This window comes from Hylaeus volcanicus, chromosome 5 (assembly GCF_026283585.1).
Source record: "Hylaeus volcanicus isolate JK05 chromosome 5, UHH_iyHylVolc1.0_haploid, whole genome shotgun sequence".
Classification (NCBI taxonomy): Eukaryota; Metazoa; Arthropoda; class Insecta; order Hymenoptera; family Colletidae; genus Hylaeus; species Hylaeus volcanicus.
This window is the reverse complement of record NC_071980.1, coordinates 8850591-8873524: the sequence shown is the minus strand read 5'-3', so window position 1 is coordinate 8873524 and position 22934 is coordinate 8850591. Positions and strand designations below refer to the sequence as shown.

The 22934-nt window shown below is 45.5% G+C and overlaps 1 protein-coding gene across 1 annotated transcript in view; it reads right to left on the bottom strand.

Annotated features, from left to right (window-relative positions):
- Positions 1–463: 463 nt before the first annotated feature.
- LOC128876564 (toll-like receptor 6) overlaps positions 464–22934 on the bottom strand; it is a 49048-nt gene continuing 26577 nt past the window's right edge. The window contains exons 2-3 of the transcript XR_008457068.1: positions 2030–2100; positions 464–1331 (exon numbers count right to left, since the gene is read on the bottom strand). The gene's annotated coding sequence lies outside the window, so the exon portion shown is untranslated. The remainder of the gene's footprint in view (positions 1332–2029; positions 2101–22934) is intronic.

Here is a 22934-nt window from a genome sequence, read left to right as displayed (position 1 = left end):
CCGGTATTGGAAAATAATTATTTTTCCCTGTGGAGAAATCGCGTTAACAGCGACGCGGGACCAAAAGGCCTGAAAAATAATTGGGGAATGGAGTTGACGTGCGCGTGATTCGAATTTCATTTGCCGATCGGTAATACACGCACTTGTTGTCCGATATTTCTCAATCAAGTTAATGTAATGGACGTGGCTACGTGGCCGGCTCTCCATAGCGGGCGGGAGTTAATAACACCATGGAAATTTGGAACAAACAAATCGCCGAAACGTGGCATGTCGCATCGTCGGGCAACGATTTCCACCCAATGGCATGAAAATTCGCTCCAACGAATACGCTCTGAGTGGTAATTCCCTGGGTGTACTCCGCGATGCGAGATCGTGGCTGCCTCTCTGTCTATCCGTCAGTCGTTCGCTCGCATCGAATTCACTTCAATGATGTTTTTATTTCAACACTTTTCTTAGCCTCTTCGTGCCCGTGGTATCGTTCTCGGTACAAGATAATTCAAAATAATTTCTATTATTATCGTTATCACATTACAATATCAACTGTGTATTTACATCTGAAAGATTGCTCCGTAATCTTGGTACTTACTGCCAAGATTCACCGCTCGAAATGAATCGCACAATGTCTTCGCACAGCATTGTCGGCGAGGGAACGTAATACGCACCGGTTGACGGCGTTTCGGATCTTCTCTCCACGGAATCGGTGGCTGGATCGACGAAACTGCGGCTATAATCCTGTGGCGATCTACGACGGGACAAAGGAATCATTCTCCGTGTTGTGATTAAAATATATATAAATAACTTTATTGTTTATAAGAAAATGCCCTATCTATTTTACAAATATACAAAACTCTTGCTATGTACATTAAATCTCCGTTCGACGAAACAAGAGAATGTTCGCCGGGAGATGAACGAGCTCTTCGTTTTTCTTTCGCATTCTTTAATAATCGATCATTGGATTAAACTATCGTGTCGAGTAGAAAGAGAGAAAACTTGTTACTTCGTTGCAATTACGAGTTAATAAAGGTAGGTATGATCGGTGTACGTGTGCGTGTGTGTACGAGTGTGTTTGTGTACGTGTACATTTGGGTGTAGTGAGTTTTTCCATTACGCTTTTTTTGTCATTTTTTTTTGTCGCTTTGCATTGTTCGCTTCATTTTTTTTTTCTCTTAGATTTGCCCTAATTACATTTTGCACACTACGAAGCTATCACGATTCTCAAAAACACGAATAACCGTTACTTTAGGTGGACACCGTGTTACGGAGTACATTGCGATAGTAAGAAATACTTCTTGATAATAAGTAGAGAGAAACGTCGGGGGCAGTCGGGAATCCTGGAACAGAAAAAGGACACAAGGCGATTAGAGAAACGCCGGAACGTGAACGAGTTTGTCGTTGTCCTAGCTCGAGAGGTAATCGTGTCGGGTACAATTGTTGAGAGAGTTCTTTGGAATTTCGGAGAAGCAACCGTTACGTTCATAAAACTAAGATAAAAGTATCTGATAAATGTTGGTCCATGGTTTATGTATTTTAACCCTTTGCACTCGGATGTCCCCTATGAGGAGGCATCGTAAGTCTAACAAATTTCGTTAAATACTAAATAAATAAATCCTGTTTGCAGCGATGTTAATGTTTTAAGAGAACTATAAAAATTTATAATCAAGTCTAATAATACCAAAAAAGACACGTTTCCCCAAAGTTATACTATTTAATATAATGTTAGACTATTTAATATAACAAAGTACAACCCCACAGGTTTCAACGCTAAGACGTTGGCGGAGGAAATCTTGGTAATAGTAATTTCGAAAACGAATCTCGTTGCAAATTAACAAAGGACACCGTCACGGAACGCCAAAGAAGTCGAATTGCTTCGACGTCGCGGCTGCGAAACGCAAGAAAATATCAGAAACTGCGCATCTCGTCTCGGCGATGTTGCAATCTTGTAATATTAACGTGAACGCTTCTCGAGCTCAGCTACACCGTTGCGACGAATTCTCACACGAAATCCCCAAAGTTTTTCATCGTTACTCACCTTGCCCGCTGCGATTTCCAATTACTTCATACGTAATGCGAATCGATAATACTTCTGGCAACAGTTCACATCTGAAACAGAAAAAGCGAAACGTCCCGTTAGACCACCTATAAATCACGTCGACGTCCAACGACGCCCCCGACGCTCCCGACGCCGAGACAAATTCCCCGACAAACGTATTTCCAGAGAATAAAACGCGAAACATTCGTGGCCACCGAGAGATACGACAATTTGTACGGTGTGTCCGGTATCGAATCCATGCACTCGATTGTTTTCTTGAACTATCGAAAACACGAGAAGGGTGTTCGTTACGGACCGGAAACGGAATTTCGTTTTTCCAAGTCATTATTCATGTATCATCGACAGGTTACGAAACGGCAGGTCTGTGCTATGAAAACGATCGGTGTTGGTAAACGTTATCGCCGGATGAACTACAAATTCTGTCTCACCTTGAATTTAAAAAAAGAAATTATGAATCGAATAAATTCATGGACATCGTACAATTTCGAACTCCCGAAAACTACTTTTCCATGTATTCGAAAACAAATTTCGAGTACTACAAAGACGTTTCAGTTTCCTTCGAGTACGGTGCGTTCTTCTAAGTTCTTCGAATATCTCGTTCAAAGCGTCGTGTATACAACCGAAAGGTTTTCCTTTCCTACGTCAGACGCGCTTTTAGAAATGCATTTAAACTTCCGCTTCGTTGTGCCCTCTTATGTCAGAACGTGTTTCCACGTTTCCCGCGGTTGTCGCGTCTAGACCCGAGGATCCCCGGGTGTCTGGATCAGGAAAAAGCTGCGGGCGTGTCGGGATCGCGACTCCTGGGTAGAAATGTCCGTGTTGAAATTCCGGTTACTTGAACCTCCTTACGCCTCGATGAACGGATATGGCGAACCCGACGCGTCATCTCGCCTCGGTGCTCGTTACGTCGTCCATCTTCCTTGGATCCGAGACAAATTGATACAAGGGGAGGTCGCGAGGCTGTCGAGATGGCTGGAAACGAATTGGAACTGCGGACACGTTTGATTGGTACGCGTCGCGTTTCATCGCGTCGTGCAACGACGATTTCACTGTTTCCGGAAAATTCCGTTATCGCCGCGCTTGTCCCCGGAGACGATAAATCGATTCCAAAATACAAAAATTGCTCGTGAAACTATCAACGCAACGTTATTCGAAGCCTCTCCGAAATACGGGAAAATTGCCGGCCGCGTTTATCCGAGCGAGTTCTCGACCGAGTCTCGACGGATTCGACTTTCCTAATTGTCGATGATTTATTCTACGCGCGCTTCAACCCTTCGCTATACTGCGAGCCACGGAGCGCCAGATGCATCAGGAGAAAAACGAAGGTAGCTGCGAATTAAAAACAGGAAAAAGTAGTCGTCGAGTTACGGGTTTACGACAAGAGCAGCGGCGACAGCGCGGTAGAAGCCGCTCGAGTAACTTTTTCCCTTTCCTCTCGACGCGACCAAGGCGCTGCACGCTGATTTAATTGAACTCGGCCGAGGAAATGAATAATGACTCGGGTTATCGGACAGCGCGTCCCTTTTGTTTCCCGCTCTCGTTGCGGAAGGAGTGGCCGTTTGTAAAATTATTTCAATAAACGCGGATCTTCGCGAGTAAACTGTCGGAAAATGTATCGCGGCTCGAACCTGAAGTTTTCGCAGTTTGAATATTAACCGTACTTATTGACAAACTAACAAGAGAATTTTTCCACTTATCAAATAATTCCAGCGTCTATCAAAGCGGGAGTGCTGCTAACCCGATAACCGGGGTCATCGATCGCGAAGAATCACTTTTGGGCGAGCACACGGGCCGAGACCGAAATACCAAGTTTGATTGGACCATCGAGGCGTGGATTCTCCCAGAATGATCAAAATGACGCGCGACTCGACGATCGTTAATGCGGTCAAATCACGATCGGGAAGCTCCGAGTGAGAATTTCCCTGACCGCCGATACATAATTTCCGTGATGACGATGCGCGTCAACTTGTCGCGTCGTTATGAATGTCCCCCGGCCCGTCACAAAGTGGCCGCGATTGCCGGCGTATTATATTATCAATTAGACACAATCGCGTCCACGCGTTTCGGTGATTAATTATGCGCCGCATGCGCATGCAAATAAGAGCGGATCGATGCCCCGCGACGATTCTATCGCTTGGGGATGTATCGGAGTGGTCCGGAAATAATCGCGACGAAACGACGACGCCGTTGTCAATGTTACGGGAGTTCCCGATATTGGTAAAATACGCTATTACCCCATCGCTTTTTATGTACCTTCGACTCATTGTACTCCATTCGATGTGCAACCGACAAAAACTTGTCTAGCCTTACAAAAACGTATGAAATCGATTAGGAAGTATTCTGTGCATGCATCTGTCGGTCTCTGTTGTGTTTTCCATCTCGGAAATTTTGTTAGAATTATTATTATCTCCGATAGTAGTTCCAGCCGCGAGCAATTGCAAGGAGTGTTGCTCTTGGGTTCAATGTTTCTGACAATATATAAGACAATAACATCAGGGAACGATCCCCAATGTTTGTTAGCAAATATAAATCTTAGCGAACTGGGTACATTTTCGATTATTACACGAGATATGCCGTTGTACTTGCAGTCTTCGAAACGGGGAGGATCACGATAACCGTGCCTGGCCGGAAGCTTGCATCGCCCCTGGCAAACAACAGCATTGTATCCCTGGGTAGTTAACTAAAATGGAAATACAGCTGGCCGCGTAACGAAATCACGGGAAATTTGATTCTTGCTGGTAATGAAAACATCGGATCCACGCCGGATGCGAGCTCGCGCATCCCCTCTGTGAACTCTGGCCCTACTGATTTCCCGTTTTCACGGGATCATCGAACTACACTCGCGCAACTTTGGCACTCACTGGGTCACGTTTCTGTCTGCCAGCGATGCATTCCCCATTAATCCCTTTATTTATTCCGAGGGTGAGTACCTGTGCCTAAGGGCCGAACCCGATCCCATCCAAATGTGATGAGTTCGTGTAACGACGTATGGCCACCAAATAACTTGGTTACTCTAATTTTAACATTTCATCGAGGCACTTGGACTCCCAGTAAAACTCTAGTCACGAACAATTACAATGAGTGTTGCTCTTAGGTTCAATGTTTCTGATAATGCATAATACAACACCACCAAGAGACGAACTCTAAAATTGCATTTCCCAGGGTAAATTTATAATTCGAACTACTCGTCTTTAGATCTCAGTTCTTAAGTGCTCTATTCTGAAGAATTTCTGCTGAACAGATCTCGCGATCAGATCGAGAACGTGGTAATTGATATCGAATAAATGCTCGATGGGTAGAAACGTGAGCACGTTTTAAACTCCTGTTTTCTCAGAAAATCTTAGCCAACGGGTTTCACGATTACTCGAGTTTCTTCGCTCGAAATGGTCGCCAAAGACGACCACGCGCTGAATACCGAGAGAGCACGGAGGAAGTTAACGCGATTGTTCGATTTCGATGGGGCGGGAGCACGCGTTCGCGATGAACTCTCTCCACTGTATGGCTGGATGAAATCTTTGTCCATGGAGAGCGCGTGCAAGTGCTCGGAAAACATTGAACGTTCGATCAAAAATAGATTTTCCACCGGTCCACCGGGGTTTATCACCGAGGTATTGTGCGCCGCGGCTCAAGTTCTCCGGGACTTCCTGAACTTCTACCACCGCCCCCGCTTCCCACCCTCCATCCACATCCGGAAAACACAAAGACTGTCCATTTGCCATCTGATAATAATTGGAAAAGTTATCGCGGAGATGAAGTTTTCCCCGCGACTAACATCTCCCGCGGACTATTCCTGTAATGTAAAATGGAGAAACTTTCGCATCAGGGAATAACTTCCGGTGCTTTTGAATGATATTACTTTCTTTCCGCCGCGAACACCCGCAGACTGGCCTCCTCCGCGGTCTTCTTGGCCTGAATTTCAACCAACGATTCGTCCGAAGAAGGAATAGTTCCGATTGGAAGAAGAAACTCGCAGCTCGAAGCGGGAGAGACCAAATTAACGACGAGGACGTAAAGATTGGTTTCGCATAGATTACTTACGACAACCCGTGTTAATAATTTTTGATGATATAATTCGCTCCCAAAATCCAGGCCAAGATGCCAGCGAGAGAAATCATCGTAATACGTTGGACATTTCTCGTACCTACTTTCGAGGATTCTCCTAATAAAGTATCCCTCCCTGAAATATTCCGATTGCCGATCCTTCTCCTACTTCGCTCCAATCGCGTAAATGGTCGCCACTTATGAAAAGTATCGTTGCATAATCCAGCTTCTCCACGGGTTTCTTGGCTCGAATTTCACCCAGCGACTCGTCCAGAAAAGGAAATACAGGAACACAGTCGCGATAAAGGGCACGACGCACGCTCGATGTAAAAGAGACGAATTCGACAAGAAGGGTATCGTGCCTCGACCGCTTAAATTACTTTTACGAGCGCGTCCGCTGGCATTAATACCCTCGGTTATTAATATCGCTTCGTTACCATAAGATACGGCAACCTTCGCGTACTAATTCGAAAAATAATAACGGTGTAGAGCGTGATTACGAGATGCCGATGTAGACGACGAGAAATATTTTAACGAGGGATGAATTCCTCGCCGAGGGGAACCTTAAACGCATCGTTTGCGCGCGTTAGCGGTGGAGGAACTGGCAATCAGAGTGCTCGACAAATAATTGGAGTATTACTAAGTACTATAACTGACGGTATCGGAGGAGGCCAGGATGGCCAAAGGTTAAAAAATGAAACTGCACGATGTAGTGCGAAAGAAAGTGAGGGAAGAGTATATTTCTCCGTTGCTAACGGCATCAAATGCGAACTCAAACTGTCTGGCTTTTCCTGGTTTCCTATGAATCTGGCCTTAGCGTGGCGAATACACATCCAAGTACCGCGATAAACAAGTGGTTCCCTGGCATCGACGGCAATTCGAGCGCTTGCAGTACTAACGTTTCTAAAAAGAAACAAGAGAGAGAAACAAAGCATCGTTAAAAAAGAATATTATCAACGTATGGTGTCGTATTTGTCTCCCGTTCATCTCGTTGTTTCGTTACGGAGAAAATAAGCACAAGATCGGTGGCTAAACACATGTCCGAGGCAACGTTAACTGAAAACCGCGGCTGTGGCCGTGGCGTGTCTGTAATCGTTCTTGTCGCGAGTTAAAACTAGATTAAGATATCAGCAGAGAAACAGAGAGGAGGTGACGCGCTGAGGAGACTACGGTGGTCGAGGGACAATGGTAACAGCGACAGTACCCGCGGAAATAATGAAACGTACTAAGCGGTCTTGAAATTCCACCCCTTCCCCCCATAGAAGTCCTTCCGTGTTTACAAACAAGTGGAACTGGTTCTGAAGGGAGAGCCTGCACGAGTGGACACGCCCTACCCTATGGCTCTCGAGCGTGTGAAAGAGCCTCGGCCGATGAGATGAACAAAGAGCCACTATCCTTTGTCTCAACCGTTCACGACAGAGTGAATATAACGCGAGCGTGTTAATTAAACCCGATAGCCGAGTCTACGGATAATTGTGCGTGGAGGATTCCGAAGACAAAATAAGACGAGAGAAGGGACGAGCCAAACGACGAAGACGACGACGATAATAATAATAATGATGATGATGATAATAATAATAAAAAAAAAAAGAAGAGCAAGAAAAATCGAGAAGACCGGTGGTTCGTTGGACTCGCGGCTATACGCTGCAAAATAACATACAAAGGGGAGGTCGACGCTGCCGCGCAGCGTTTCTAATAACACCGGAACGTTAATTAATATCGCGCATAATAACGGCGTACGAATTGCATTTCGATTTGTATTACTTTTATTATCGCAAAGACCAGCAATTAAAACATCGGCCGAGAACACGCGCGCATCCTCTCGCGCTCTGCGCACCCACGGCCATTATTAACCGCCATTACCGCGACCCGATCGTCGTTAACGCGCTATGAAATTGAAATCTCCTATTGTTCCGTGTCTATTAACATACCATGCACTGAGCACGAGCGAGGTCACATATTGCGTTACACGTTTGCCAATTGTTTTCACCAAACGATTTTGCCGCGAATATCGCGACACGCGACTAATAAGAGCGGACCCCTAACTACGTCGCGCCATATTGATGACATTTGTCGCTTTTACATCAAATTTTGTGTAATATCAGGAGTACTTAGTTAGTGTTTCGTCCACTCGTTCTATGTGTACTTTGCGGATGCTCTGTATTAACGGCTAAACGCTCAAAGTTCGTCTATATCGCACACCCGCAAAACAACGTAACCTTCGCTACGAGAAACCTGAAGACAAAATCCTCCTAGTTGAACTTCGCCCCATTGTGTCCCCTCCATTGTTCTCTTCGTGCAGCCCGCACGAGTTTGACCGATTCCGCGGAAAAAATTTAACTACCTCTGCTTCGAATATTGATAATAATTGACGGTCCTGATTTACGAACATAATGCGAGGCACTACGGTATACCCCTTCTTTCGCCCGCTCCTGTGTACATCCGGCGAAACTTCGGCCCCAATATTCACAGCGAAGCTGAAATTCGCCCAGCTAGGATTTCGAGCACCGAGCGGAGGAAACTTTCCTTGCCCGAACACGCTACCCCCTTTTCTATCTGTACTTGGTGCTCGGTTCATTAAAATTGAAGGTTCCTCGTCGTTGCCGTTGCCAAGTCGAAAGTCTGCTGAAACTTCTCCGATATATCTCCTCTAGCTGGTTTCCTACTTCTTCGTTTTTCCTCTTCCACTTCCTCGTCCTTGTCCTCGTCCTATTTCACCCAACCAACGGGCATCGGCAGCGATGCTAACAAAACGTGACGCGGTCCCAGTTATTTCGTTGCGTTACATCCGAGCGACAGTGTCGCGGTCGCGGTCATGGTAAGCGAATTGCCATCCCTACCCCTTCTGTGGAAAATACCCCTGTATGCGACTGTCGCGAACGCAGAGGGAGACCATTCCAAACTTTCAGCCCGAGGGGATGCGCATCAGCCCTCTCGATATTCGGGTAACATGTAAATTCGATGTGTTTCTTTTTTTCGCCGGAGGGGAAGTTCCAACGACCGGCGTTGTCTTTCTACGAGTACTGCCGGCAGACGTGGTAAACTTCTGGGGAAATAAGGGTTCCGTCTACGGCAGATACTCGGCCTGTTAGGGTAACATACAGGACGTATCGCGGATGTACTCGATCGGGGGATTCCCAATTTTCAATAAACGTTCCATTTTTTTTTTTTTTTTTTGGCACGAAAGTGTTAATTATTCATGTTATGAAAATATAGAAGCTTACATGTTCCGCGCCGTACCGTTTTTTGAAGACTTTTCGTGGCACGAAAGAGTTAAGAATGGAGAACCTAGGAAGACCCGAAATACAAGTCGAAACCTTAAGGAATAAATCATGCTTGATGTATATGTCATAATGCATACCTAAGAGAATAATCGTTCGGAATTACAGTGTCTTAAATTTAAGTATCGCTGCAATAAAAGTTACCAAACCGAGCTGCGAGCTACCAACCGAAGACGTTCATCGTCCGAAATCTGAATGCTCACCGAGTCTCGAAAACCTCCAGTGACATATTTTACCCTCCCATTACACTTTAAGCTGTTGCATGATTCAAAGCTATATCATAAACACGGCTTTCACGAGTCTCCTTTCTCGCCACATAAAACAATAATAACAAGGCTAAGCCACCGCGGTACGTGGCTCGGAAGGAACGAAATAAATTTCGTACATTCGCCTCTGAGAGAGAGAATCCACTGACGACCCGGATAAAGCCCAGTTGGTTGGAGCATTCGTCCACGAAACGAAAGGTTCCAGTGCGAATTGTGGTTCACCGCTCCCGATGGAATTTGTTTCTCTCCGAAGATTAAGGGGGGCTTCTCTCTCTAGAGGCTTCCGAAAATCGAATTATCTTTATTTTCACGTGTTCTCAAAATCTAGAGTATCTACAATGTGCCACTAAAAGAATATTGCAAAATTCGTACTTGCGAAATCCAGTTAACCCATTCGCTGCCAGGCAAAGATTTAATGCGGCAAACATTAATAACAATTACGGTTCAGAATAAGTGTTCATTCGAGACATTAATCGTGAGAAATTTGTCGATATTTTGATATCTATTGAATGCATCAACTAAATATTAATTTCTGACAATAGTTAAATTAATTATGAACAATACTTATTATTTAAACAATGATGGGAATATGATTTTGCTGTGATATTAATGTTTCACGAATTATTATACGTGCAGAATTTGAGAATGTTCCGCGTCATACTTTTTCTCCAAAAAAATCGATCGAAAGATGAACTTCATCGAACGTTAAAGCAAGAGGGCCCTTTAATTTTCTACAGAGACAACGTTTCGGTTCATCTCGACGCTTGATCGACCGCATCGAGCGATCGATCGTCCCGTGTCGATTACGCGAAAATGATCGAGGACAGTCGGCGAACGTGCGGTTATTGGCCGCGCTAAGAGAATCACCCGTTGGCGGTACATCGGACAGAAGCGAACGGAAATTTCGTTTCGCGTTTCGGTTCACGGTGCGGCGATCAGTGAGCAAAAATCGAGGGATCGAATATTCGTACGACAGTACAAGTGTCACACCTTATCGAAACGTCAGTTTGGTTTTGAATTCGGTTTCAGAGTGAAAAATTCTAATTAATTGACGTACCAACTGGTTTCCAGAGTCAAAGCAGGAAATGGATCGAAACTTCTTATTCGAATTAAAACGGTTTCAAGGAAGACAAAGAATAGTTTCACGGGATTCGTTGACTTCGGCGCTAGTTTCATTTCCTGTAAATAAATTCTAATATTTTGACGTTCATAACTGAATTTCGATTTTTGTCACAAATTATATCGTTCAACCGCACTGTACGGTCGTCGAAATTCGAACGAGCGCGACGAAACGGAAAAGAGACACAGTGGTAAAGGATGACAAACGAGTGGGACCGAGAGGGACGCGGGACGTGATCGGAAAAAGCGTCATTCAAATTTCGGCTCGTTGCACGCGCGACGTGGCGCGGCGCGACTTCTGAAGCGGAATGACACGACGGAATGACGACGCCGCAGTGGCTCTTTTTTTTCGATTCCAGCGGCTCTGAATGCGAATCGAATCTATCCGGTCGAAAGGCGGCGGCTACGTTCGATAACGAGCGTTTCAAAAATGCGACGGGAAACGGGAATCACCCAGCCCGCGTCACACTTTTACGCTCGACGCGACGCTTTAATTTCTCTTCGAATCGAAGAGTCGATTTCCTTTCACGTTTGTGGAGAAATAAAACGCAGAAAAAATGACACTTTTCCTTCGAAACGAAACAAGAGAATCGTTTTTATCGTCGACTTGTTTCGTTTCATTTCTGCAACGTGTCATTTTTGTGTACGATCGATTAGAATAAATGGAACGAATTGTAAAATAATCTGTTCATCGGATTCCATTCTGATATTAGAATTACCAAACTGCGTTGCAAAATTGGATTTCCACCCGTTAATTGTCAACGTAATTAAACAAATAAAGTTACAATGTCCACCCTTATCGTTGGCCGAATACGCTCGAAACATGCATTAATAACAATTGGTTACGATTAAGTTCGAAAACAATGGGTAATAGTGGGATACAAACGGTCGTGCTTCGAAAATTTGTACGCGCGCCTTCGTGTACCCGCGAAAAATCGGAACAGAACTGCAAGAGTTATTCCCAATCAATGGCGAAAATTGGCTACGTCGAGTTTAACACGAGCACGCTCGCCAGAAAATTTCTATTTGTAATCGCACGAGAAAAAAAGGTGAAAAAGTTGGGCACGGGAAAAAAGCTGTGAAATAAATGGTAAAAGAAAACGATAAAAAAAGAGAGAAAACAGCGATTGGGAGAACGCGGCATGGAAATTTCGGTTCGACTAGCCGGCTGCTCTCCGGGAGGTGAAATGACGCATAGGAACGACGACCTCGACGCTTGTTCTCTCCGCTTCGATTCGGCCATTTGCGCCGATTCCACCGCGGACCGGTCTATTCGAGCGAGCACAATATAAGAGCACTTTTCATGCTAACGAATCTCCCGAGCGCTCCGATTATCGTCGCCTGCCTGGAGTTGGTTAAATTTTACTCTGACTAACGAATAAAATCGACACATTTATCCTTTAACTTCGAATCATTCTTTATACCCAACGAATTTAGTCGTCGATCACTTATTTCCAACACGAAATTATTAGTTTCAATAATATTTCGGAGAATAAGGCAACGCGAAAGCATCGAAAAAATCGAACTCTCCGGCTGCTTCACCGGTGTGGTACAAAAATTTATTCTATTTTTCTCGCATCAAAACGCGCAATTTTCGAAACCGTTACCGAGGAGTTTATCGACCCGCTCGCGCAAACTGAGCGATAATTTCGCGCACGCAATTAACGCACGAAATGTATTCATCTCCAATATGCATGTGTAATTTGGTCTCCTCGTTGTTTCCAAATATTAATCGAAGGGACCGTAATGGAAGTTTCTTGTAATAACGATTATGCTAATACTAATTAGAATATTAATACTTTCCCTAATAATGGTAACAAGTTTCAACGTTGGACGGTTTCGGACCGAGCTGCGCCGCGTTTTGCCAGATCTTGATGTCGATCGCCGCTATGCGCGGCTACTTAATGCAAGCGCCTTAGGAATGAGAGAGGTCACTCGCGGAATATCGCTTTTCTTTGTGACTACAAACGATGAAACCGATAACCCATGTGTTTGCCAAGAGGTGCGTTATAACGAATCTTCGCGTCATCTGAATGCAAAGCATGCATCGATAGACGTACCAGCAGCGATTTTTTAACTTGTAATCTTGATCTATCTCGAAGCTATGCGTATAGAATTATAATAAACTATTCGATCTAACTTTGGTTGTAAAGTTACTCGACTTTCCTTCGTTGTACGTTTAAATATTTACATTTTGGAACCAATAATAAATTGTACACCGCGGTTGCACGTTCGAAAAAAAAAACTCCGCTTTCGAATAAAATAAATATTCCATACCGAACGTTTCCATCGATAACGATCCTCCGATATCGATAAATCCGTGCAAGGTTTGAGCGAGCACAAATTTTTCTTATCGCGACCCGCCATCTAAGCGAACTTTTGCACACCAATTTTGGCAACGCGATAAAAAAACAGTCCCTTCGTGCAATTCTCCGACGAGAATTTGTTGTTCCATCGCTACGATCCTCGAATACGAGCTTGGGTGTTCTTCCTGATGCCAGGACGTATGAATTTCGCATAAAGTATCATAGAGACAGCTGTACGAACTGACGTTTCCACGCGTAGCGACATAAAAAAAGACGATATAAAGCTCGTCTTTTCACCGAACAAGGATTTCGCTGGCACTGAGATAGAACAAAGCGAATAGGCTAAATATTTCGAAAGGATACGCGAAATTTAATAGTCCCTTGGGCATTTTTAAATATTAATTCGCGGTTACAAACGGAGGAGACTCGTGCACCTTGCAGAAGATAAAACGATTTAACGCATTCGCGACCGGCAAATATTTTACGTTTCTAATAGCAAATACTGACAAAAATAATCAAATTCTAAAGCTTAAAATATGTTTTGAAATATCAATGTTGTAAATATGTAGGGCATAAAATAAAAAGATTTTCATAATTTTTTCATAATTAGGAATAGAAAGTGAATAGAACTTTAAGTGACGTGAATTCACGTCGGCGGTCGGGAATGTGTTAAATTCGGAATTACGTATGACCGCTGTCCGTAAGAATCGCACAGGTAAAACGTGGATCGATTCCACCAGTTCCCCTACACCTAATATTCCGATCTGATATCCGGCTAGACGTTCGTCGCCCTCGAGTTCCAAATGCTGAACGCGAAACGATAAAGTATAGGATCCCAAAGAGTCGCTGTATATTAATCTAGCTTTCAGAGGGTCGACAGCCGCGCTTCTCCCCGAAGCTTCTGAAAAATAAACGCCCATCGATCGCGGACTTTACAGCGCCTTTTTCCGCGTCCAGCGTGTGTCACCGCGTAAGTGGGAACACGGTGAGAATCGACGAGACGAGAACGTATGACAGGGTAAAAACAGAGAACCGTCACGTTTCACACAGTGTCCATCAAATTTCGGTGTATTCTTGAAATCGGATCGACACCGTACAGCTCGTGTTCCCTTCGTACCGATTCGTCGTTCGCCGTGATCCTGAAACGAATCGAGCTATCCAGCCCGACACGATGTAAGAGTCTCTCTATCGCGCGGATTTATCGTTGGACGATAAACTGCAAGATGGATACAACCCTAGTAAATTTCAGCGAAAAAAAACACTGTTAGGTCTTGCTTTGAAAGTTTGATTTTGTCTGGTTCGAGACCATCAGGTTAATAGTGGCCAAAATAGCTAAGTTTGGACCCAAGTTTTATGACCCAGTCATAAAACTTGGCCGAAAACTTGGTCCATTGTCGCGCAAAGGACGAATGTTGGTGAATTCCCAAAAAAGGGAACTGCAGTGAAACAACGGTATAACTCTATGCATTTATAGTCTTCGTAGAAATCAAACAGCGTATGGGTCGAACGACTCGGGTAGACCGGGTCACTCGTACCTCATTTTTTTCTTTTGTAAAACGCCTGTATTTCAATCTGGTTTTGTCTCTTAAATACATTACACCGAGGAAGACTTAAAACCTGCGTGTTTTATTTAGCTAAATATTCAACAAACCCTTTCCTATATTTTTCGCGCTCCATCGTGTGCGCATCGCGGTGTCAATGAACACGCGCCATAAAGATTAACACGATCGAATTTGCGTTCTCTGAACGACTAACGACGCGTACGTTTGCAAGCTATCGACTGTGGCGATCGAGCCGCGTAAAAATAGAGGGAGAAACCAACGTTCTCCAAAGTTATCCGACGTCCAAGCAACGCGATTCAACGACCGCCGCATGACTTCCCCTTGGACGAACGAACAGGGAGCCGGATTTATCGTCCGGCCAATGACGCGGCTGGGCTGTATGTATGAGCTCGGTGCCGGAAGTAGAATGGATGGACAAGCTCTCTCACATTTTCTCTGGCTGCGCATCGCGCCGCAGCGGCAAAGGGGATGCAAAGGGCGAAATAACTAGCCTGTCTGACCACGAGACAACGCGGAATTACGTATTACCCCGAAAAAAAATGTAATTCGCAATATTTTCACGGTACGCCTCGTTCAACCATGCGAGAGTATTACGTCCTTTGAGTTTTCACCGAACGCCGAAGGGTTCCTCGGACGAGTTGACCCTCTGCCTACGGGGCTGGGTTAATTATTAGCTACACCACTTTATGCCAGTATTGGAAGAAATACGGTATTGCCTTCATTTACTCTGCAGTTCAACTTTGCAAAAATCTCCTGTTCTTCTTCGTTAGACGCGTAACAGGTTCGCCAATCGTCACGATCCTATGAGGGAATCGATCCTCGAACGAACGACAAGTCTGTTTCTTGTGGACGAGGTCGGAGGGTGGCTGTTTTGAAACATCGGTGTCGGAAGGATTTTAGAACGTGGCGGAGGGTTAAGTGCTGCGCTCGATAAATTTTTTCGAGCACTCTTTACCTTCCCTCTTTCCTGCGGCTTTGTACTTGCCCGTCGCCTACCCTCTTCCTCACCTTTCGACCCTCGTCGAAGACTGGAAGCTACCCCTGAAAACTGCTACCGGATTTTCCGGCTCACCTGACGCGCCTCCCCTTCCCTTTCCCCGTAATTTTTTCTCTCTCCTCGGTCCCTGCCTCCGTGAATTTCCTTTTCTCCCGGTTGTTCTTTTCCCCCTTTGACGCTTTATCTCTCGGTGGGCTTCATCCTCTCGTCGGGTTCCAACCTTTCCCTCTTTTGCCGTTATCCGCCCTCTCCGTCGATTCGATCGTCTTTCTCATCTCCCTCGTCCTCTGTTTCCCTCGATCGTTGCCTCTTCCCTCTCGCTCGCTGTCAAATTAACATAGTTTTCGCAGTCGAATTTAAATAGCGATCAGGGTAACCGGCTCTCCGTAACCGTGGCCCCGTCCAGCGATTTCGGGTCTCCGTGAAACTTCGGTAAGGCCACGGGAATCGAATCCCCTGCCGGATGGGATGCGGCGTTGACTTTTTTGCGGGATTAGCCGATAATTGGAATAACCGAGAGTCGCGACAGCAGCCTTCGGCAAAAACAATGCCAGATTGCAGTTAATTTCGGTCGCGATGCGAGTTGCTGGAAGACACTCGTTGTTCTGTGACAGCGGCGCCGGGCTTAATGTAAAGCAATCAACGATTAACGATAATCATTATCATCTAATCGAATCCGTAATCACTATTAGTACAAGTAATCAAAGCGGATGTAACGGTTACGCGTGATTAGCTCGTTAATCACAACATGATTGCATTCTGGATTACGATGGAATCACTAAGTTAATAACGGGACGTTAATAACCATACTCGACGTCCCTTTTTACAATATACGTAACCCGATTAATTACGAGATTGATACGCATGTATAATTCGCGTTTAGTAGAATTTTAACGTGGAACGTTCTTGTAAACAAAATTAATACAATTAATATAAGTATGCGATCGTCCAGAAAAGTAATCGATCGCTGCTCAATTTCGCTGAATGGAGATCGATCCCCGTCGACTACCTCTGCGTTCGATCGTTTCGCACCCTCGAGATCGGAAAGGGTTTTGAAAAGGAACGACATAATTCGCTACGGAGCAACTTGAATCGGGGCTTACGAAGTAATCGGAAACTTCGTGCCAAAGTGCTAGCGCCACGGTCTCTCTTCGTCGACCGTGAAATCCCTTCCGCACGCCAGCCACGTACTTGATCCAGACGAGTCAAGTGCACCGTCGAGTTTACTCGACGCGCGTCCGACGTGAAAGAGTCATTCCACGTTAAATCGGTCATTTTTTTGCGGTAGATGTTACGGATTTCGGTGAAATTGATATACGATCCGGTTCGCAATAAATTAGAGGTGGTGTGAGTCAACCCTCCTTCGGGTTCGATTTAATTAACCCTTAAATGGACAATGTTGTTTTTAAACAACATACTAAACATCACAGATAAAATTGACCTTCTTTTAATTTTTTGTTAATTTTGACAACCAGTTTTTATTTCTGAACGAATTTTGTACTTTTTTTAATGTTGGCACTATCCAATATTTTTATGCATTGAAAATAAGTTAATGTCAAATGTCACTTTGAAGAAAACTTTGAAAACGTGAAACAAAAATCGTCCATTTAAGGGTTAAGAAATACGGGACGTTCATTTTTGCAAGTTTTACATGTTTAACCCTTTGCACTCCTAAGGCCCCAATCAAATTTTTGTTCTTTTTATTATTGAAAGTAATTATAAAATGACTCCTCCCCCATGAAAAGATAAACCGTAGGAATTTCGTTAATACAAAGATAGACGAAATCAGCGTGGCTAATTTTACCCCGAAAATAACGGATTTTAATTAAGGGAAGTTCGCGCTGCCCTGAGGCGCTATTACCAGGAATAACCAGACCGAGAAGCTCGCGATTCGAGCGTCCCACTTACGTACAGGGAATGTAAGGACGGAGCAGTCGATTGGTTCGATTTCGATAAGTAAAACGGCACCGACGGGGGTTGGGGCGAAACGAGCCAAGGGAAAATGGCGTATGTCACGATTTCCGTTATCGCGGCAGGGTTCTCCCGTGCGCAGTTGCATTTCGCCAACTACTTGGAAAGTGCACTCAGCCGACGTTCGACGTTCCTTGGGTCGGAGCGTGTGTGCGGTGAAAACGCACCCACGGTTTTCAGCTGGATATTATGCGCAAGTTCCGAGCGAAACTTTTCCACCAACGTCGAAGAAAAAGTTTCCGCGCGGCATACCTACCATTCCCTTCATCGAGCTCGTGCAAAATAATTACTGTCTCGACTCGAGCCGTTCAGAAGTCGCTCGTCGGCCGAAACTTTTCGAAAACATGTTCATTTGCCGTTCTAGCGGCCAGATGACGAGTCAGAAATTCGAGAAAATCGTTGAAGGAGGTAGCTACGATTGAATTAATCAGGCGTCTCGCGAACCTCTCCAAGAAACTCGTGAACACCGCCAAGGAAAGTAATAAGATGCAACGGTGGATCGATTAACCGACATAATAATACCGATCTGAAGTAGATACGCTGCCATACCTCCACCAAGTTATGCAGGCTATGTAGATGTTCTCTCGTTCATTCGTCGCACTTTCGATTAAGAATTTATCATCGCATGATATCCCTAAAATGATTGCAACGACACACATTCGTTTCCTTTTTTCTTAATCTTTGTATAAAGTAGCGATCGAACCTCCATCAAACAGGAAAAATCGAAGAGGGAAATTTTGCACGATTCAACGAATTCTGTTTGACTTTCGCATCGCAAACATTGAACACTTTCGTTTAGTCGATCGTTTGTACCCGATTCCGTCCAAACAATCTCGTCCCGATCGTAGGGTTCTCTCGTTGAACCATCCACGATCGCTGGATAAGCTTGTTTCGCTTGACAGAATCTCGAATCGTCCAGACTCCGAAAGGAAACAAAATGGAACGGAATGAAAACCGGCAGGCATTACACCCTCCTGTTCCTCGAACGATTTTTCATCGGTATCGTTCGTCGGTCCAACAGAAACTCCCGTCCATCATACGCAGACGCGTCAAAGCTTTCGCGCGACTCTTCGAATAAATCTCGCGTGACCGCGAAAAATCTGTCGGTCAGAGAAAAAAAAAAAAACACATTCGCCATCGCAATAAACGCCTGACCAAACCGCGGGGCTGATAGCGGCCAGACCGAGGGGGAGGGAGATCGACGGATAACAGCGAGCGGCGGCGGGCTAAAATGACAGAGAACAGTCTCGGTGGTTTATCCCTTTCTGACCGCGGTTCGTAAAACTGTCCGGCCGATGATATTTCATAACAATCGTAACGATTGGATGGTGAATTCTTTCGCGCGGAAAACGCCGAGAGGATCCTCGATCGAGACGAGGCCGCGAGGAGAACTCGAAGTCAGGACTCAGATTTGTTTGGATGATAAATTGACTTTTTTCGTTCGTTGCGTTTTCTACAATCTTGAGAACCGGAAACACCGCTGGAAGGACCAAGATCGAGAGGTGATACGAGCGATCGTTAAAGAGAGGTGGGTGGAAGGGACGGGGGTGACCGAAGACGGTCGATCGAAGCTGGATCGCGTTTCGCAGGAGCGCAAACGGTTAATGTTCGATCGAAGGTGGAAGAAAAGATTCGTAGGAATCCGGAACGACTGGAGAGGTTATTCCGGGTCTGAACGATAGCGGGCGGAATAAGTACCGCTCGCCGGGGAAAGCTCTCCATTGGATACGGGAATTGGATGTTCAGGATAGAGGATAGAATCGAAGGCGCTCTCGAACAATTCTTCACCGTGTATTGACCGTGGGTAAATCAATCAGAGACAGTCGTTTTGACCTTTACGATCAGATTCCGGTCGGTTGCGCGGGATGATCGGGAAAAGGAGAGGAGAGCAAAGTGGAACGAAGAAGAACGCCGGACGAACGTGTTTCTCGAGAACGCCGAGAGAAGAAGAAGACGGAGGCGGAAAGGAAAGATAGAAGGAAAGCCGATCGGGCGAAGAGAGCAAGGGTACACCCGACATTGTTTATCCGATCGCAATTACACTATCCAGGACTTCGTTACAATCGAGCCGGGCCACTCGGTGAAAATCTTTTACGGACGATTTAAGTCGTCTCGAGGAGAAGGTTTCACGGAACAAGAAACGGATTCTTCCGGGGCAATTCCGCACGGTTCGCGAGAACGGGAGAACTCGGTTATCCGGTATAAATGGCAAACGCGGCGTTCGATGTACGCAAGGAATATCGGCCTCGGAGAGGGCTGGGGCGGAGGGGCCAGGAAATTTATCGTCTCCGCTCGGCGTACAGATGTTTTATCGAGGTCTTTTCATTGGACCGACCAGCTCGAATTTATTTCGCGTTCCGTGCAACTTTTCGTCCCGGACCCCCTTTTTTCCACGAAGGCAATTTTGAGCTTCTCACGTCGGTTCCGTGAAGAACTCGTCGCGACATGGACGAAAAAGATTGATGGCGCAATTACGACGCGCCGACGATGATTTGCCCGTTCCGCGTAGCTCTAAACGCGCAGCCACCCATGACGAATCGTGCCTCTTCCCAAATCCCTTCGACGACTCTCGCTTTGCCTTTCCATCGCGTTCGAGACAATTTCATTCGTACGCGACACCGAACTCCGTCGAGCTTGGAATGCTCTTGGCTAATACCTATTCTTCGTCCTCCCGCATCGATCCGCCTCGGCCAAATTCTGCGAAACCAATCACCGTAAGTATATTCTCGGTTAGGCCAACAAAGCCCTTGGATTCCTATGTCGGATTGCGACTGACTTCAACGATCCCTTCGAGCGATCAAATCTAAATTACAACAGTTTGATCTTCGACATGCGTCGTGTACTGTTTGCACGACAGAGAGTAGAACGCTTAGCTTTGTCAGGAGTACTTGGAGTGCGAAGGGTTAATCGACAAATTGCTTGTTCATTTGTAATGAGATTAGATTATATTTTGAAACGTTCAGTTTTTGGCCTCCGTGTTTTTGTATTTTAGTTTTAACAATAAACAGTCTTTTTCTGCAGTCGATCGAGTCAATCTTTATTCTGAAATGAAAGATCCTCAATTATCTGTCTTCGGCCAACCATAGCTTGGAGTACCCATCCAAAACGATAAAAACAAACTGTCCACGAAATTACGAGAGAGCTTTGCAATTTTGTACGAACACATGGTTTAGTCAAACCGACCTGGCGAACGAGCGTTCTCCCCTTGGGTTCCGAGAAGTTGCACCGATTCGCGCCCAGCGATTCGGATTTTAAATTATTGGCTTCCGCGCGGTCCAAGTTTGGTCGCGTCCAGGCCGGGTGGTAAAAAGCGCATAACCGATGCAAGGTGCGACCAATCATTCTCGGGGGTCGAGAAACCGAAAGAAATAGCCTGCATGCGTTTCTTAAGGAACCGGTGGCCTTGGAGCACCTGCTACCCTGTTATACGACGTCCTTTTCTTCGAAGTCTTCCGGCCTGGTTTTACCCAACGTTTTACCCAACGTTTTACCCTCCGCTCCCTTTGTCTTCGTTTTCCTCCTCGTTGCACCTCGTCGCCGTTGCGCTTAAATATTTCCAAAGAACGCCGTTACCCGTCCAACTTCACGGGCAATCGAGAACGAACTTTTTGGCACCGCGAGCCGAGAAATTTACCAGTTTTCCTCCTCGAACTAGTTATAGCTTCGCTCGCACCAGAAAACCACCCCTAGCGTCGCCCTCTCGTCCCCTTTCTGTACACATAATGCTAGCAGCCGCGGGCCAGATGGCGGTCGTATTAAAAACTTTTCCTGATCATGATTTTCCAATTTCAATAGTCGGACACGTGCCAGGGTCGATTAAGAAGCTCGCCATGCAGTTTTATGTCTTTTTGAGGCGGATTACCGGCGAAGCGCGTCGTTCGCACGTGGCGGCCTTTCCGCCCGGGCAAATCGCCCCCGACCCTTTGGTGATTCTAGAAGCTGGAACGAGCTGTAGCTCGTTTCATGTAGCAACGGAAAACTTATACAGAGCGTCACGCGCGCGTACTCGCGTTTCAAATCGCATCGCCCTGTTTCGTAGTTAAGATTTAATTTAATTGCGCTATTTCGTTATCGTTGGAACCGTAACGCCACGGGTATTGCAAACAATTATGGAAACACGACGGGTCAACCGTACACGCGGATTCTCTGTTCGCTGATTCGAGAAAAACGGAAACGAACGCGTCGATTTTGTCGCGAGCTGCGCTCGCCACGCGCGACTGCGATTATCGCGCGATCGATTGACAAGTACATTGTTAACTTTCCGTGCGGAGGGGACGCCGGTTTTTTCTATTATTTCTCGTCCCGTCTGTCGAGTTTATCGTGCTCGTCGACGAGTTTATTTCCGGTAGTTGTCGCGAAACGCGCGTTTCATCAGCGCGATCATCAATTGTTCATCGAATTATTCGAGAAGCGACGCGAGCGAAAAAATATTACGGACGATGGACCGTAGCCGGTTGGAACGACGCTCGACTGCGGAGCGAGGCGAGCGGTAGTCGCTTTGTTACAATTATCGTTCGTAGCGCGGCAGGATATTTAATCAAACGTAATTGCGATTAATTATGCCGTAGGATAACAACAAACAACGCGGAGGGCTGTCGTTGTTGGCGGAGTCCGTGGTGTTTGCCGTCGACGATCTTTTGAAATTATGCTTCCACCCCGACCGGTGGGGAGGAGCGCGGCATTTTTTACGACGCGCAATTACGAGAGGTCGCGCGAAACGGCGGTTGTAAATCCCGCAAATGGAAATAGTCGGCGTATCCCGAAATTAAATCGACCGGCGACATTTCGAACTATTTAAGTACAATGGGACACGAATCGCAATTCCGTGCGACAGGCGCGCGGCGGTTAGCCAGATAAATGCAGCGCTGCACCGCTGCAGTTCGCCGCGCTCGCACCGCGATGCATCGCGCTCCCTTCAAATTCGTTCGCCGCGCGTTTACCGGATGACCCCCTTTTCCTTTTTCCCTACAAATTACGGAATTATTCGCGAATTATTATTATTGCCGTCATTATTGTTATTACGGACAGGATTGCATCCATTACTTAACAATATATACATTTTTCGTGTGCGGTTAGACGCCGGGAACGTTTATAAATAAAATAAAAGAAAATTATTCCATCTCCGTCATCCCATAAGTAATGTCGTTTCTCGATGCTAACTTTCGGTGAAAGAAAGTAAAGTAAAACTTACTCTAATCATAAATGTATTAACTCTTTGAGTGTCAGAGGAAATTTTCACACGTATCCGAGAAATGCCAGACAATTTTAAGCAAAGATGCATTATTGCAAACAAAAATGTATATTTCGGTCAATTTTATTTGTAAATCTGTCGTATCGTCAA